Here is a 17,178-nt window from a genome sequence, read left to right on the forward strand (position 1 = left end):
CTAAGACCACATACCAACCAGTTAGACACTTGGTCCTTATTTACTCCAAGGAGACGAGCAGTCTCAAGGATCAGTTTCTACTAGACTGAATATGATCCAGTAAGGTTAATGAAATGATGTGGTCGCTGTTTTCTGCCAGTGCAAAGCTGACTTACAGCAGTCTTTCAGAGGATGCTAAGTTTAGTTGGTGATGAAACTTCCATCTAAAAAGCTACCACATTGCTAGCATCCTTGTAAATCTAAAGATCTCTGAAATTTAAGGATACCCGAGACTGAAGCTCTAGTCTTCATAACTCTAGTGGGATTTGGGTTCTTAAACGTTTTTATTATTCAAGCTTTTCTGAATGTGTTTCTAAGAAAGGATCAGAGGTTTGGTAACACAGTCCAACTCCTGCTGAAATCTCTAAAGTCTACAAAAGTCAGCAGATGTAACGTTAATAAGTTGGATCATCTGGTTTCCTTTCCATTATTTCTGTGCAGTCTGAGTGTACTCCAAAAGCAGCATTTCCCACAGTAATTTGGAGCTACTTCGTCAAATTTCAGCTGGCATCAGAAAGAGCAAAGAAAAGAAGACATTTTAAAAGACAAAGTTCTGTACCTAAAATCCTTTTGTTCCAGTTCTAAGTAAGTGGAAAATGAAGACCTAGAACAGCTCATAGTCTTTAGCTTTAAAGATCACACTGTCTCTTGATAAACTGTTCCCATTTTTTCATACTTGAGAAAAATTGAAGCTACTTAGGTTTGTTGGGTGGAGTTTTTTGTGAAACTGTTCAACTCCCATCGTTCAATGGGGACTCAAACAGAATTCTCTTTATGACCCAATACAACATCCAGGATAAAGAAAGATGTTGTCCACAACATTTTACCACTTACTCATAAGTTTTCATGGTCTTTCACAGTATGGTCTCAGTTTCTAAAACAAGGATCAAAAACTGCTGCTGACATCTCCAGCCAATTCACTCTGATCTTCTAATCAAACAAGCCTGCAGAGAATCTGCCAGGCATTTTTTCTCTGAAGTGTTTGAACCTTGCAGGCATATTTCCAGTGCCAAAAATCATTACAGAATTGAAAACCCCTTAGTCAGGTACAATCAAGTGTGAATCTTGGTCTCTGGGTATATAAATTTTTGGATTTCAGGCATGTAGTGTTAACAACATGACAGCTTGTCTGAAACAATTAATTTTTTATCCCAAAGGATCTCTCCTGTCATAACTTTTTACCATTATCATAGAAGTGTTTGAATCCAGTTTGGCAGCAAGCCATCCATTTCTGCTTTAAATTAAATGACATCATTATTATTATTATTATTATTATTAACCTTCTGAAACAGTCACCAAAAATTTTACTACCTTCTGTCATTTAAGTAGCAATGAGTTTAAAAATTGTTGTGCTAGTTCTTTTCTGTTGGAAAAAGATGTGCGTACAATCAAAGTGCATCTTGCTTATTCCAAAATTTTAACAGATAATCAACACTTTTCTAACATGAAATTGTGCCATCTTGTTAAACCTTTTTCCATCACTCCCTGGTTAAACATCAGTGACAATAAACAAATCTGACAGCTATTGTCATGTGGTCATTTGCAGCCTTCTGTATTTTCTCAAAGAAATGAGGGTGACACTTTGAGGCCATATCAACTAGCTGAACAGCTGTTTGGATAGTAAAGGGAACTGATGGAAATAAATATATATAAAATCAGTCTGCATGTATTAAGATATCTGGGGTTTTGCTTTATTTTAGTCTTTTTTTTCTGTAGGGATATTTAAATAATATGATCTGAAATCAGCGGATTTCGTTGTTGATATTTAGTTCACATCCATGTCAGGTAAGTTCACAGCAATTCAGGCTTTTAAAGCATGAGATTGTTCTGAATTTATCCTGTACTTTGCAGGTTTGCCATGACACCACTGCATCTTTGAGCCTGGGATGTTATCCTCTTTGGATTCTGACATGGTGCATCTTTTGCATTAATAATTTATTAACAAATGAGGCTGGGCCCACCAAATCACTTCTGATAAAAACCTTGCTTCAGCTAAAACCAAGTTTAATTTCAACAAACACTGAATTATTTTTTCTGTTTCAGCTTTTGAAGAGTTTTTTTTTTCCAAATGTTAAACTCAGCACACTATTTAAGAAAGATTAAATACCTAAAAGAAAACATTCTAGTTAAAGTAACTAAACCTGGTCAGGTTTTATTTTCTTCAGCTTTCTGAGAAAGCTGTTTCTCATCCTCTTTTACTCAGGTCATCTTATTTGTAATGCAGATTTAACAAACAAGGAAACCGTAAACCTACATTCGGAGATCATTGGACATTGTATAAGCCTGCACACCACTGAAACGGGACAATAATGACACGGACTTAATAGATCTAAAGTGGGTGGAGAATAGAGATGTTCATGCTGTACATTCCTGTACCACTACCCCAACCTATAGCTGTTTTCCGTGAACATCTTTGTACCCATTACGGTAAAGTCCATTCAGTTTCTTTACCCCTGTGTTGATACACTCTCTGTTGCACTCCCTTTTCTGACCGTTCTCATTCTCCAGTCTTACTTTCATATGTATACTAACAGTCTTTTGGGCCTCTCTTGCCTCCTTTAAAATCTGATTCAAGAGGAGGGAGCAGCTTGAATTGCTAAAGTGCTCACATCCATATTTTTGACTGGATAGACTTTCAGTCATATCAACCTAACTGAGGTCTGTGAACTACCAGGGCATCTAACACACACAACTCTTGTTAATGTGACCAATATGAAGAGTTAGGAACTCAGCTGTAGGCATTACGGTCAGTATTTTCTTTCATGACTGTCTTAGCTAAAAGTCATGGAGGGCTTTGGTGCCAAATGCAAGCTAAGAACTGCTCTCTGGGTGTTCTGTCCTCTATCACTCTGTCTCTCTCGCTGACGGCTGTAACTATTGGTTCAGGATGATTTCAGTGGCCTTGAGATCAGCAATATTTATCTCTGACAGCACTGAGATGTGAATTATTATTGATGCTGAGGCAGACTCTGTGCATTTGGGGAGGGGTTTGTTTCATAGTTTCACCACCATTACAATTAGAGAGTTGTCAGACAATATGATTTCTGCTGCATCCTAAGTTCTCTAATTGTTTATCATATTAACCTTGGGTGATCTTGCAATCTCTGTCTGCAACATTAATCAGCTGACATCATCCCGTTCTCTGAAAGGACATTATCAAATCCAAAGACCAGAATACATTTCCAATGAGAAGGGCAGTGGGGCTTGGTGACCTGAGAAAGGGGATTGAAAAGACCTTTACTTTTATCTTTGCTATATAACCACAGATGAGTCACTTCCATCTTTTCATCTTCCTGTCCTTTGTCTGATCGAGACTTGTCTGAGCTAGACTGCAAGCTGCTTGGCACACAAGCTGTGGCTGCTGCTATACTTAGTACTATTAAAACAAGGAGTTTGCTCAGGTTTGGTCCATTCCAGGCCCAAGTTATCATCAGAAAGTACCCTGATATTCTGCAGACAGGCTGAGCCTAGGCCAGCACTCAAATTACAACGCAGATGTAGACTACATCCCAGTCATCTCAGTGTATTGTAAGAATTATTAATTAACAACTATTCCTAAACAATCTTCAGTGCGAAGCATTTGCAAAAAAAGGGTTGCTCAAGGCTTTGGGGTTATTTTTGTTGGTTGGTTCTGGGGTTGTTTTTATAGTTTGGGGTTTTTTTTTGGTTTTGGTTTTGTTTTGGTTTTATTTCCTGAGCTGAAAATGGTCAGCTCATTCTTGATGTGAGCTCATACTTGATGGGAAGAAAGGTTGAAGCTCAGTGAGGTCTGGCTAACGAAATATTTTTGCCAAGAAACTAGGCTACAGCATAATAAATATATAACAAGTAACACTGCACTGGAAGGACAAAAGCATTATACTTATGAAATGCAAATTATTTCTTTAATATTTAAAGGAATATTTCAATAATCTTCACTTAGTTAATGAACTTGTTTTATTGTGGGATGAACTTCATGAAAAGTGAAGCAGATGTAACCTACACAGAGATCAATTATTTGATTTCAGCTGCAAATACAACATCTTTCATAAATGGTTTCAGTTCACTGGATCCCTGGGATAAACTGATGGGTGTTTATTTTGTGTATCAGTAACACAATCCTTTCCAGACAATGATGGATAAGATTAAATGGCCTAGGGCTCTATTGGAACCAGACACAAACTAATCCTCAAAATTCTCATTATGAGGTGTAGCAGTGCGACTCAAAATATGTGACACAGCCACTGACTGTTATACTGTACTCTGCTCTGTCAGGTAAACATGAGTCCTTCTGCTCCCCAAACCAAGCCTGACCCTTTAGGTACATCAGGAATGCTTGAACTGCTGCCAAAAATCACTGCCACGAGAGCATTTGGGAACTTTCTGGAGAGGAACAGCCCAGGTAAACTGCACGTGGCTCAGCTTTTGTTTAGGGGGTTTGACTGAGTCTGACCTGAGTTGTGGGGTGTTTGGGACCATCTGCAGCAGGTCTGCAGGGTGTTTGGGACCATCTCAGATCTACGACCCCAGATATACTTGAGCTACTCTACAGCCAACTACATGGACAGAAAGAAATTTTTCTTAGGACGTGAGATTGAAAAAAAAAAAATAAATCCTAAAATCATACCACACTTCCTGAGATCAAAGAGGAAATGTAAAAACCTCCTTATGTTGGCTTAGAAATTAGCAATTGATATGACAGTTTAATTTGGTGTCCTGGTTTGGCCTAAACCAGACCAATTTTCCTTTCAGTGATTTTTACTTTCAGCTAAGCCTCTTCTAAGTAACTGCACTTTCTGAAACTAACTGCATGTTTTGCAGACAGTGTCTGCTTCCAGGACTGATAACGCTCGAAGTTTGTAGTTATCACTGAGGCACCAGTAGGGATGTTATGCAGAAAGGCTCTTGCTGAACTTATTCTTAGAGAAAACAAGGTCACTGCTAAATTCCTCACTGATTACGAGTGAAGAGCCGCAGGAGGGTCGGTCGCACATGCAGGGAGAAGCGGACAGGGCAGGTGACCCAAAATTGACCAGCGAAGGTATTCCATCCCATACATGTCATTCTCAGTATAAAGCGGGGGGATCACAAGGGTCTCATCCCTTCTTCTTTCTTCTCGCCCCCCTTCTGGTATGGCCGGAGTCCAAAGAGGACTCTGTCTGTTTTCCTGCTGCCCCCAATCCTGATCCGTGCATCCCTGAATCCAATTCCCATCCGTCACTGGGCCCAGCCTGGGCCTTCCCGGAGCCTGCCCTGCAGTGCAGGTGGTGATGTGACCGACATCAGGGGAGCTCAATCTTGGTTTTGTATATATTTGTATATATTTAATTATTTCCATTACTATTATTATAGTCTTTTTCATTATTATAGTTTATTAAAACTTTAACTTTCCAACCTGTATGTCTCTCTCCCTTTTCCCTTTCCCTTCTGGGGGAGACGGGGGAGGGTTAATAGAGTCTGCCACCGGTTTAATAGCCAGCCCAGCCTTAAACTGTGACATTTGGAGTGCCTTGACTATGTGACAGATGCTAATTTATACTCTGGGCCTGAGATCAGCACTATGCACAGCAAGGAAGCTTACAGTTCAGTTTTTGTGCAGCAGTGAGCTACTTTGTGTGTGGAGTACAACAGGACTCATGCTGTCAGTACCCACTAAGCAGGCTGCTTTTAAAATATAGAATCATAGAATAGTTTGGTTGGAAGGGACCTTTAAAGGTCATCTAGTCCAAGCCCACTGAAGTGAGCAGGGACATCTTCAACTAGATCAGCTTGCTCAGAGCCCCATCCAACCTGGCCTTGAAAATTGCCAGGGAGGGGCCATCCACAACGTCTCTGGGCAACCTGGTCCAGTGTTTCACCAGCCTTATTTTACAGAATTTCTTCCTTATATCTAGGCTAAATCTACCCTCTTTCAGTTTAAAACCATTGCCCCTTGTCCTATCACAACAGGCCCTCTTAAAAAGTCTGTCCCCGTCTTCCTTATAGGCTCCCTGTAAGTACTGAAAGGCTGCAACAAGGTCTCCTCAGAGCTTTCTCTTCTCCAGGCTGAACAGCTTCAACTATCTCAGCCTGTCTTCATAAGAGAGGTGCTCCAGCCCTCTGATTATTTCTGTGGCTCTCCTCTGGACCTGCTCCAACAGGTCCAAGTCTTTGCTATGCCGATGGCTCCAGAGCTGGATGCAGTACTCCAGGTGAGGTCTCATGAGAGCAGAGCAGAGAGATGACCTCCCTCAACCTGCTGGCCATACTTCTTTTGATGCAGCCCAGGATATGGTTGGCTTTCTGGGCTGTGAGCATGTATTGCCAGCTCATGTCCAGCTTTTCATCCATCAGTACCCCGAAGTCCTTCTCTGCAGGGCTGCTCTCTATCCCTTCATCCCCCAGCCTGTATTGATACTGGGGATTGCCCTGACCTACGTGCAGGACCTTGCACTTGGCCTTGTTGAACCTCATGATGTTTACACGGGCCCACTTCTCAAGCTTGTCCAGGTCCCTCTGGATGGCATCCTGTCCCTCAGGCATGTCAACCGCACCACTCATCTTGGTGTCATTTACAAACTTGCTGAGGGTGCACTTTATCCCACTGCCTATGTCATTGATGAAGGTATTAAACAGTACTGGTCCCAATATGGACTCCTGAGGGACACCACTTGTCACTGATCTCCATCTGGACATTGAACCATTGACCACTACTCTCTGTAGGAGACCATCCAACCAATTCTTTATCCACCTTACAGTCTATCCATCAAATCCATATCTCTCCAATTTAGAGAGAAGGATGTTGTGGAGGACTGTGTCAAAGGCCTTACAGAAGTCCAGATAGACGACAACTGTAGCTCTTCCCTTGTCCTCTGATGTAGTCACTCCATCATAGAAGGCCACTTGGTTGGTCAGACAAGATTTGCCCTTGGTGAAGCCATCCTGGCTGTCTTGAATCGCCTCCCTGTCCTCCATGTGCCTTAGCATAGCTTCTAGGAGAATCTGTTGCATGATCTTACCAGGCACAGAGATGAGGCTGACAGGTCGGTAGTTCTCAGGGTTCTCCTTTCTACCCTTTTTAAAAATAAGTGTAATGTTTCCCTTTTTCCAGGGCACTTTTCACCAGAGACTTCACCCGACTGCCATGACTTTTCCAATATCATGGAGAATGGCTTGGCGACTACATCAGCCAATTCGCTCAGGACTCGGATGCATCTCATCAGGTCCCATAGACTTACGTATGTTCAGGTTCCTTGGGTGGTCATGAGCCTGATCTTCTCGTACAGTGGGAGGGATTTTGCGTCCTCATTCCCTGCCTTGCAGTCCATCCACTCGAGAGGTGTGCGATGAGAGGTTGCCAGTGAAGACTGAGGCAAAAATGTTGTTGAGTACCTCAGCCTTCTCCTCGTCTGTTGTTACCAGTTTGCCAGTCTTGGTCATCGAGGGGGTATGCTTTCTTTGACCTTCTTTTTTTGGCTGACACACCTGTAGAAGCCCTTCTTATTATTCTTTGCATCCCTTGCCAAGTTCAGCTCCATCCACACCTTGGCCTTCCTGACCCCACCTCTACACAACCAGGCAGTGTCCCTATAGTCTTCCCAGGAGACCTGTCCCTGTTTCCACTGCCTGTGCATTTCCTTCTTGCCCTTTAGTCAGCCAGTAAAGTGAGCTGTTTTCTAGAAAGGACCTTCAGTCCTTCGAAAACGCAAACACCTCCCCCTGCCCAGAGGAGAACATCGAGAAGGAAGGTAGACAAAGGAATGTGCACATCTTGATGGGAATCCTTTACCTTTTTTCCCCCTGTTAATAAATCCTTAAGTACTTCTACTAGTCTGTAGCTCTACTCAGGCAGAGTGAGGCTTGCAAGATATTCATAAGAAAAGAGTTACTGAGAAAAAAAATCTATTAGAAAATTGTTCAGCTATGTTGAAGTGGTGAATGGAAGAGTTTCATTCCATTAGCATGCATTCAATGAAGAAAATTTAATTAGTTTCAAGAACTTCTGATATTTCAGTAAAACTTCAGATTAATTTTCAGTTGAATTTTTGCCTAATGTGTCAGTATTTTCAATTAACATATTTCCCTGCACAAGTTATTCAATAAAATGGTGTTAGAAATAGAGGAGGGCAAGAACAACATTTTTCTTTTCATGGGAAATACACAATTCCTTTCTTGTTACAAAAAGCAGCAAAAAAAAGAAAGTCAAGTTTTATGTACAAATTAAGTTTAATAATTCTGAATCAAGTTATACAAATAAATTCACTGTAATATTTTAATATATTAGAACTGAAACAAAAAATCCCTGCAACTGCCCGATTCTACACCATTAGTAAACTACATTCAAAGTCTATCATCTCAGTTGTTCCTCTACAAAGCAAGAAGGTCCTCGTAACTCTTAAAATACTACAAGAATTATCATTTTTTCTGGAGAAATCCTGCACCCTTTATTGATTTTTAACTACTTATAAGGGTGTATACTACCTTCAGGCTTTGCTTTAGTATTAATTAAACAGATTGTTTTGAAAGCATGAAAGCTTTACAAGTAATATGTGTAAGCACTACCCTATAGTCCACAGTGAAAAAATGTAGTTTGTCTGTCTTTGCAGACAGGTATGTAAGTAATAGATGCTTATGTTCCATTTCAGCATTATACATTTATCCACAGTAAACATGAACTTTGATCTATTATATTGAATGACAACATATAAATGCATCAAAGAAATGGATCTTTTGTCAGTCAAGTGCCTAGTGACAAGTAATGTGTAAGGAGTTGCTGAATGATCCCTGGATCTGATACATAGGACTTCTTTGTGTAGACAAAAATAAATGTGTTCAGATTGCATTTCTTCACATTTACAGTTAGCTAACAGGACTCAAAGGCTGCAGCTTTATTGGCCTATTTCTGCATTGGTTCATCTGACCTGCAACATTGGATCGTCTCTTGAGAACACCCTACTATTCATTAGATTTGGCTTTCATTGACTTCATAGAATCATAGAATTGTTTTGGTTGGAAAGGACCTTTAAGATCATCAAGTCCAACCATTAATCTGATCATTCCACCGTAAAAATCTTTATTTGTTCAATAGAAACACATTCTTTATTCTTGTTTCCTCTTCCTCAATAACCATAAGCTTTCCTCAGATCTAAGAATTGCCAATCCATCCTCTTTTTCTTCCCTCTTTGATTCTCTCTTCTCCAGACAATTATCTTGACCTTGTCTCTTCTTGCCTTCATGGCTTAAATTCACTAAAAGCTTCCTCCCTTTCACCTGAGTGTTTGTAGCAATGATCAAACCAATCATAACTCCCAGCTTTCTGTGCTCTAAAATTACTATGTTTGGGCTTATAGATTTTTCATTTCCTTGGTGTTTCTAAATGGTCAAAAATGCTCTACTCATAATCCTGGACAGTTCTACATTTCTTCTTTCACATAGGCTTTAAATTACAAGTGTGTCACTATTGTATGCTCATTTCTTCCCTGATTATGCTTTTCACAGAAAGATTCTAAAATATACATTTGTGAAGATTTTTACCTAAGATGATGTCTAATTTCAGGTTATGCAAACTAAAGAACAGACAAGGAAGGGCTAGAGCTTGCATGTGAGATCTGAGACTCCTGGCTTTCAATAAGACAACTAATTACTGGGCATCTGGAAGAGCCTCTGAATGCTCTTGGACACTTCTCAAACTTCTGTTTCAGCCTCCTTCTTCTAGAGGTGAACAGCTCTTAGTTCTTCAGCAAATCTGATGCAGCCAAGCACTAGCTTGAAAGAAAATATATGGGCTTTCTTCAGATGAAGGCACAGGCAGCTTTTAGCATGAGTCCAAGATTTAAAAAAAAAACAAACCAACTTTTTTTGCATCAGTGTTATGTTTTTAGGTCATTTTATAAGCACCACATGATAATGTCATCTCAATCAGTGAAACTAATAAGGCTTATTTATTTCATGTGGACTAATGTATTGGAGTTGTAGTGGGGGTTTTGTGAGTTTTTTTCAAAATTAATATCAAATTCTCAATTAAATGTTATGGTAAACAGCTGTAGATGAAGCTGATTTGTTTATATTTTATATTCTCTCTTATCATTTTGAAGAAAAATGCTGCTGTTGACAGCAACAGCAATAAAAGAAGATAAGAATCCTATTGTATATAGCAGAATTTTTTTACTTTGATCTGTAGGTTTGTGGTGTGTGTGGTGGAAGACAGCAATGGGGGAAGAGAGTCAGACTAAAAAGAAAAATATTTATAGGAGTATTAGCAAAAACTAAGTAAGTTCCAATATCAGATCAAGCAAAATAATGCAAAATCAGTTTGGGAGATTATCATGTGGAATGTCAAATCTGAGTTTTTCAATAACAGAAATTCTTTGGTTAAAGCAGATCAAAAAGTCTCCAATAAAACTTGCCTGACAGAGCTTCAAACAGACCTTTAATGAAAATTGCATCATATGGAACATTTTAATTTTATAGGACAAATCCCACATATAGAAGCTGGTGCCATAGAATCTTACAGCATTTTTACTTCAGTTATCTCACAATTACACTGGTTTGGCTCCCTACAAAGACACCTTTCCCATGATGCTCTCAGAGGGTGGAACATGCATGATACGGTATCACCCTTCACACAGAGCAGAGACGTTGATGCATTACATGAGGCAAATTCACGCTGAAAACCAATGGAAGTATAAGGCACTCACTACAGTAAACTTGATGTTCCTTTAATTCAATTCTAAATCAAATAGATTATAATTTTTAAAAAGTTTCAAATTAGCTCTATTTTCTCAAAAATATTTCCAATTAGAAGTATTTTTTCAAAAACTTTTTCATCCTATACTAGATCTTGTTATTAAACAAATCAAGAAACAAACAAAACAATCCACAAGAGTTTTTGCACTAATTATGAATGTCTTCTAGTTGATCTCATCAATAACATGATTTAGATAACAGAAAGTCATTTCTATTTCTATTTCTATGAGGTGATTGGTAAAAAATATATTCTTTTTTAACAGAAAATATTTTTTAAAAACTGCCTGCTACTATAAATAAACTAAAGTAATTATCTAATTCAATTCCATTCTCTATACAATGGTAGTATGTAGTTCTGTTGAGAACATTATCTGTATATCTACCTGCCTAGAGGACAGGTTTGGAATTGTGAGTCAATATATCTAGCCTTTAGTCTAGTTTTTCTTCGAATTTCTGCCCATCTTTAACAATGAGAAAGATTTACTTGTCTGTAGGTATATTTTATTAATGTCTTAAAGCTTACTTTTTTAAAGTTAGAAACTTATATTCATATTTAGAAACTTAAGGTTTAGTCTTCTAAGTCTGAAACTTTTGGCATAATGAGGATTTCACAGTCACAAATGAAGATGGTGGCAGTTCAAAATACAGACCATCCCTGGGATGTTGCAAACTGAGCAGCTTGTTTCTCCCATACAGGTTTGCCACCTGGAGTATAAGAAGAGAAAGCCATTTTTTTTGATCTAGCTCATGTTAACCATTTGATATTGTTGCAAGCAATTATGCGGTATATAACGACACACGTTCATCAAACAGTAACAAATATACTGATACCTGTCTACACTGAAGGTATGAGCATATTGGGACCATAACAAGAGACAGGTAAGCCTCAAATTTTTTCCTTGCTTTGCTTCAGGCTTTGTCCTAAGCATGATCTGATGTCGTAACAGTTTAAGCATTACAAGCAAACAAGACGTCTGACTGCTACTGGATTTTATTTCTACAGGAATACCTTAATAGAATAATAAAAAAAAAATATTGGCTGATTATTTCTTTTCAGTGAAACAGAACACTGTAGATATCAAGAGAAACAGAGTACAGGCTAAAATGCACCTGCTGTGTAAATGGATAGGGCAGGGACACACAAAAAGAATTTTTTTTGGTGGGGAAGGCAACTTCAGAAAGATCAAACACCAAAGTTTAGGGGGGGGAAAAATAAGTATTACATGATTCAGTTTTGTTTTGTTTTCCCATGAGACATTTCTCAGTCACTATAGATGATCTTTGCATCCACCAGTACAGGGAAACTCAAGCTGGTTGTATGTGAACAAGTCCAGATCCAGAAGACTTGTTACCATGATCGTGTGGTGTTGTTCTCATACTACTGCCATAGCAAGAGGGTCTGCATGCAGGCTGGTACTGACATACTGCCGTGAGCTGTGCTCTGCTGTTATAGATATATAAGCTGGTATCTATTACTTCAGGCAAATCTGTGTCCCTTCTTACTCCATGTTTCAGTCTTGGTCCTTTATCCTCAGCTAACTGCGAAGTATGTGAAATCTTTCAGACCCACCTCTGCTTTCTCTATGTGTGTGATGCAGAAAGAGAAAGTGAAATTGGATTACTTCCAAAACATCAGGGATTTTTATTCAGGTTTCTCTCAGGCCATGCTGAGTCACATATCTCTACTAGTAATATTTTATGGTGTGATTTTGGCCCAGTGCAACTTCGCTGTCCCAAAGGGTTTCTGGATAAGATTTAGCAATTAGACCATTCCAAGGATCTCAGTAGGCGTTTCTGAGCCATTGAACTCTTCTGGTGACAGACAGTTTATTAGCATAGATGCAAGTCTCCTTGACAGCTTATCTCAGTGTCTGGGAATGCTTCAGGGTACACATAGTTTTATTCGTGTAGATGTAGCTACAGTGTGCAGAGATTTCTCCCTGGATTTCAGATATCTCCCCATCAATAATTTTAGTGAAATATCTGTGTTTCTGTGGAAAACAACAATAACTAATTAAAAAAAAAAAAAAGAAAAAAAAAAAGCCAATGCTTTGATTATCAAATATTCTTCAACAGTGGTAAAATCATTAACAAAAGCCATTTGGAATATTTAAAAAAGAACCACCAATAAAATAGGTAAAATTATGGTTTTGCATCATGCAGACTTGTGATTAAGGTAAATATTAGAAGATTATGATGCTCTCAGACACTGTGGGGACTGCAGCCAGTTAAATATCTTCAGTAAACTGGAAAAAAGCAGTGAATTTTTAACTTTGTGAAATGAGATAATTCTCCCATGTTACTCAAACTTCTTCAGGGTTTTCTTTTTACTCTAATACTTTGGGTGCATGAGGTAATGGCACCTTTTCTGTATTGTGGTGGAGGAAAGATCACTTTTACATGACCTGGCTGCAATATGGTGGCCCAGAAGTTTCAAATGTGTTTTTGGATTATGGGAATCACTGTATGCAAAGGAGTTTCCAGATTTTCAAGTTTTCTCTGCAGTATTACCAACATAAAGCAAAATAGTGAGTATTGGTCAAGAACAGTAAGTATCTGTTTTCTCTGACAACTTTCCAGCTCCCATTAAGAGGCTTCCATTTGGTAGCTATTATTTCATTTATTCTGGGCTGCTTTCTGTTCTTGCTACTCAAGCTTCTTGGCACCCCTCTGGGTTGACTAAATCACTAGCTTAGTGCTGATAAATAAAGATCTCAATGTATGGAAACAGAAGATGTATAATTTATTTTACTTTTTGCTTCCCACCCTAGAATAATTAAGTGTGAAAAGTACATTGGGAACCTAAGTTCATGAGTGTAAATAACTCTAAATTGGCAGCTGTTGTTATTTTACTTTGTCTTTCTTTATGCCTCTTCACTGAGGAACAGACTATATGACTGATGCTATAAGCAAAGTAGATAATAATTCTAAAACAATGCACAGAATAACTGTAATATCAGTTATTGTTTCTCATGTGACAAAATTCAGGATTTCCAGGCATAGGTCCATTGTTCATTATATTAGGTGCTGTACGAACACAGACCTAAGTGCCAGTCCCTATTTGAAAAGTTTCCAGCTCTTACAAATGCATTCATCTTTATTTTCATCTGTGTAAATGGAAAGCTAACATGACAAGAGGCTTTGTCAATACAAAGGAGGCAAGTTAAATTGGGAACAGACAACTCATTGCATTGAATTGGTGGAGATACAAGCCATGTAATAAGTCTTTATGCTCCAAGTTTTCTCTCTTGCCCTCGGGACCCTCATTACAATCAGTGAGTGGTAGGGAATCATGCTTTAAGGATACACCAATCTGCCCAGAAGTAGTTGAGGAATCCCTGTATTACACTTTGTTGTGTTCTGCAGATACCTTTATGCTACTGTAGACTTCACTAATGTCTTTAGCATTAGTGTAATGGGCCCCTACAGTGCTTAGCAAAGGCACTATATGGTCCTGTAGCATATTAAGAAATTTGTTAATTGGCACCTGTTCTGACAGAGCAAATAACATGCATAATATGTCCCAAAATATCACTGCTGAAGAGAAGAAAGTCAATAATCTTAGGTGTCTTATAGAGTGTCTCAGGAAACCTAGGGTGTTCATTTTGTGGTCTGTGAGGCAGTAGTTAATTTTCTGCAGTGTACTGGTTGCTAGGTAGTTTTTATTGTCTCCTTAAACACTTCTTCCTCAGCCCCTGCTCTATCTATGTGCATTCAGCACAGCAGATGCTTCATTACAGTCCAATGCCACGAAAGGGTCCTTCTGCATTCAGAAGTTTTGTCCCATGTTTGCCAGGGATTCGTTTTCATGGTGTGATGAACTGCATTAAGGCAAAGCTGGATTTGTTGTTACTGAATCTCCTCCATTTTGTCCTGCTCTGAAGGGATTTGTCTCTTTTCTTTCTTCCCTTGCTTTCCTTCTTTATGAGGCTGTGAGTCTGACACACATAGAAACCTTACTCCACAGCACACCCCTCCCCAGGATAAGGAGACTGAAGTGAGAGTGACACCAGAAAATAAAGACTTAGAGAAGCATATTCTTAAGCATGGATGTATTTGAGTGTTTGGAGCAAAATAACAGAGAACGGTTGAGGTTAGAAAGGACCTCTGGAACTCATCTTGTCTAATCCCTCTGCCTAAACAGGTTCAAAATAATTAAAATTTTTCCAAATAGTATGTACTGAAATGGGAAACACACTGACATGTGGGAACTACAGGCCAGTCAGCCTCAACTCTGTGCCCGGCAAGATCATGGAGCAGATCCTCCTGGAAACTATGCTAAGGCACATGGAAAATAATATGGTGAATGGTGACAGCCAACATGGCTTCACTAAGGGCACATTGTACCTGACAAATTTGGTGGCCTTCTACAAAGGGATTACAGCATTGGTGGATAACAGAAGAGCAACAGATGTCATCTACCTGAACTTGTACAAGGCATTTGACACTGTCCCGCACGACCTCCTGGTCTGTAAATTGGAGAGACACGGACTTGACAGATGGTCCGCTCACTGGATAAGGAATTGGCTGGGTGGTTGCACTCAAAGTGTTATGGTCAACGTCTCAGTGTTCAAGGGGAGACCAGTGACGAGTGGCGTTCCTCAGGGGTCGGTATTGAGACCGGTGCCTTTTAACAACCTTGTCAGCGACATGGACAGTGGGATTGAGTGTGCCCTCAGCAAGTTTGCCAACAACACCAAGCTGTGTGGTGCAGTCCACACAGGGAAGGGATGCCATCCAGAGGGACCTTGACAGGCTTGAGAGCTGGGCCCGTGCGAACTACGTGAAGTTCAACAAAGCCAAGTGCAAGGTCCTGCATGTGGGTGGGGGCAATCCCAAACACAAATACAGGCTGCGTGGAGAATGGATTGAGAGCAGCCCTGAGGAGAAGGACTTGGGGGTGATGGTTGACGAGAAGTTCAACATGAGCCGGCAATGTGCGCTTGCAGCCCAGAAGGCCAACCATATCCTGGGCTGCATCAAAAGCAGTGTGGCCATTCTTTCCTGTGAGGGTGGTGAGACACTGGCCCAGGTTGCCCAGAGAAGCTGTGGCTGCCCCCTCCCTCGCAGTGTTCAAGGCCAGGTTTGTTGGTGCTTTGGGCAACCTGGTCTAGTGGAAGATATCTCTGCCCATGGGAGGGGGGCTGGAACTAGATCACACACAGAATCACACACAGAATCAACCAGGTTGGAAGAGACCTCAGGGATCATCGACTCCAACCGTTGCCCTGACACCACCCTGTCAACTAGACCATGGCACTAAGTGCCATGTCCAGTCTTTTCTTAAACACTTCCAGAGATGGTGACTCCACCACCTCCCTGGGCAGCCCATTCCAATGTCTAATAACCCTTTCTGTAAAGAAATTCTTCCTGATGTCCAACCTGAACCTCCCCTGGAGAAGCTTGAGGCTGTGCCCTCTTGTCCTATTGCTAGTTGCCCGGGAGAAGAGGCCGACTCCCACTTCACTACAACCTCCCTTCAGGTAGTTGTAGACGGCAATAAGGTCACCTCTGAGCCTCCTCTTGTCCAGGCTAAACAACCCCAGCTCCCTCAGCCGTTCCTCGTAGGTCAGACCCTCCAGACCCTTCCCCAGCTTGGTCGCCCTCCTCTGGACTCGCTCCAACACCTCAACATCTTTCTTGAAGTGCGGTGTTGATCTTTAAGGTCCCTTCCAACCCAAACCATTCTATGATTCTATGATTCTATGTACATAAAGGTTATGGAAGACCTGGAAGAAAACAGTACACTGCTGCATATAAGTAGGGTCAAGTCCTCAAGCACTAAGGTAATGCTTCCAGGGAAATAAAGATGAAAATAGCTATTTTTATTTTAGCTATTTTTATTTCCAAGATAAGAAATCTTCCCACCAGTATTAACAAAGATTTTTTTAAAGGCATGTAAACATTGCTCTCTTGATTTTTCAAGTAGAACTGTGTGCTGGTTTTGGCTAGGTTAGAGTTAATTTTTCTTCATAGTAGCTAGTATAGGCTATTTTTTGGATTTGTGCTGGAAACAGTGTTGATAATACAGGCATGTTTTAGTTATTGCTGAGCAGTGCTTACACAGAGTCAAGGCCTTTTCTGTTCCTCACACCACCCCCACCAGCGACTTAGCTGGGGGTGCACAAAAAGCTGGGAGGAGACACAGCCAGGACAGCTGACCCCAACTGACCAAAGGGGTATTCCAAATGATATGACGCTATGCTCAGCATTAAAACTAGGGGGAAGGTTGGCAGGGGTGCCATTGCTCAGAGACTGGCTGGGCATTGGTCTGTTGGTGGTGAGCAATTGTTTTCATTTGAATTACTTGTCTTTCATTTCTCTCTCTTTGTTGTTTTCCTTTTCATTACAATTTATTATTATTTTATTTTTTTTTATTTTTATTTTTATTTTATTTTATTTCATTTCAATTATTAAACAGTTCTTAACTCACGA

Source organism: Nyctibius grandis, chromosome 3 (assembly GCF_013368605.1).
Source record: "Nyctibius grandis isolate bNycGra1 chromosome 3, bNycGra1.pri, whole genome shotgun sequence".
Classification (NCBI taxonomy): domain Eukaryota; kingdom Metazoa; phylum Chordata; class Aves; order Nyctibiiformes; family Nyctibiidae; genus Nyctibius; species Nyctibius grandis.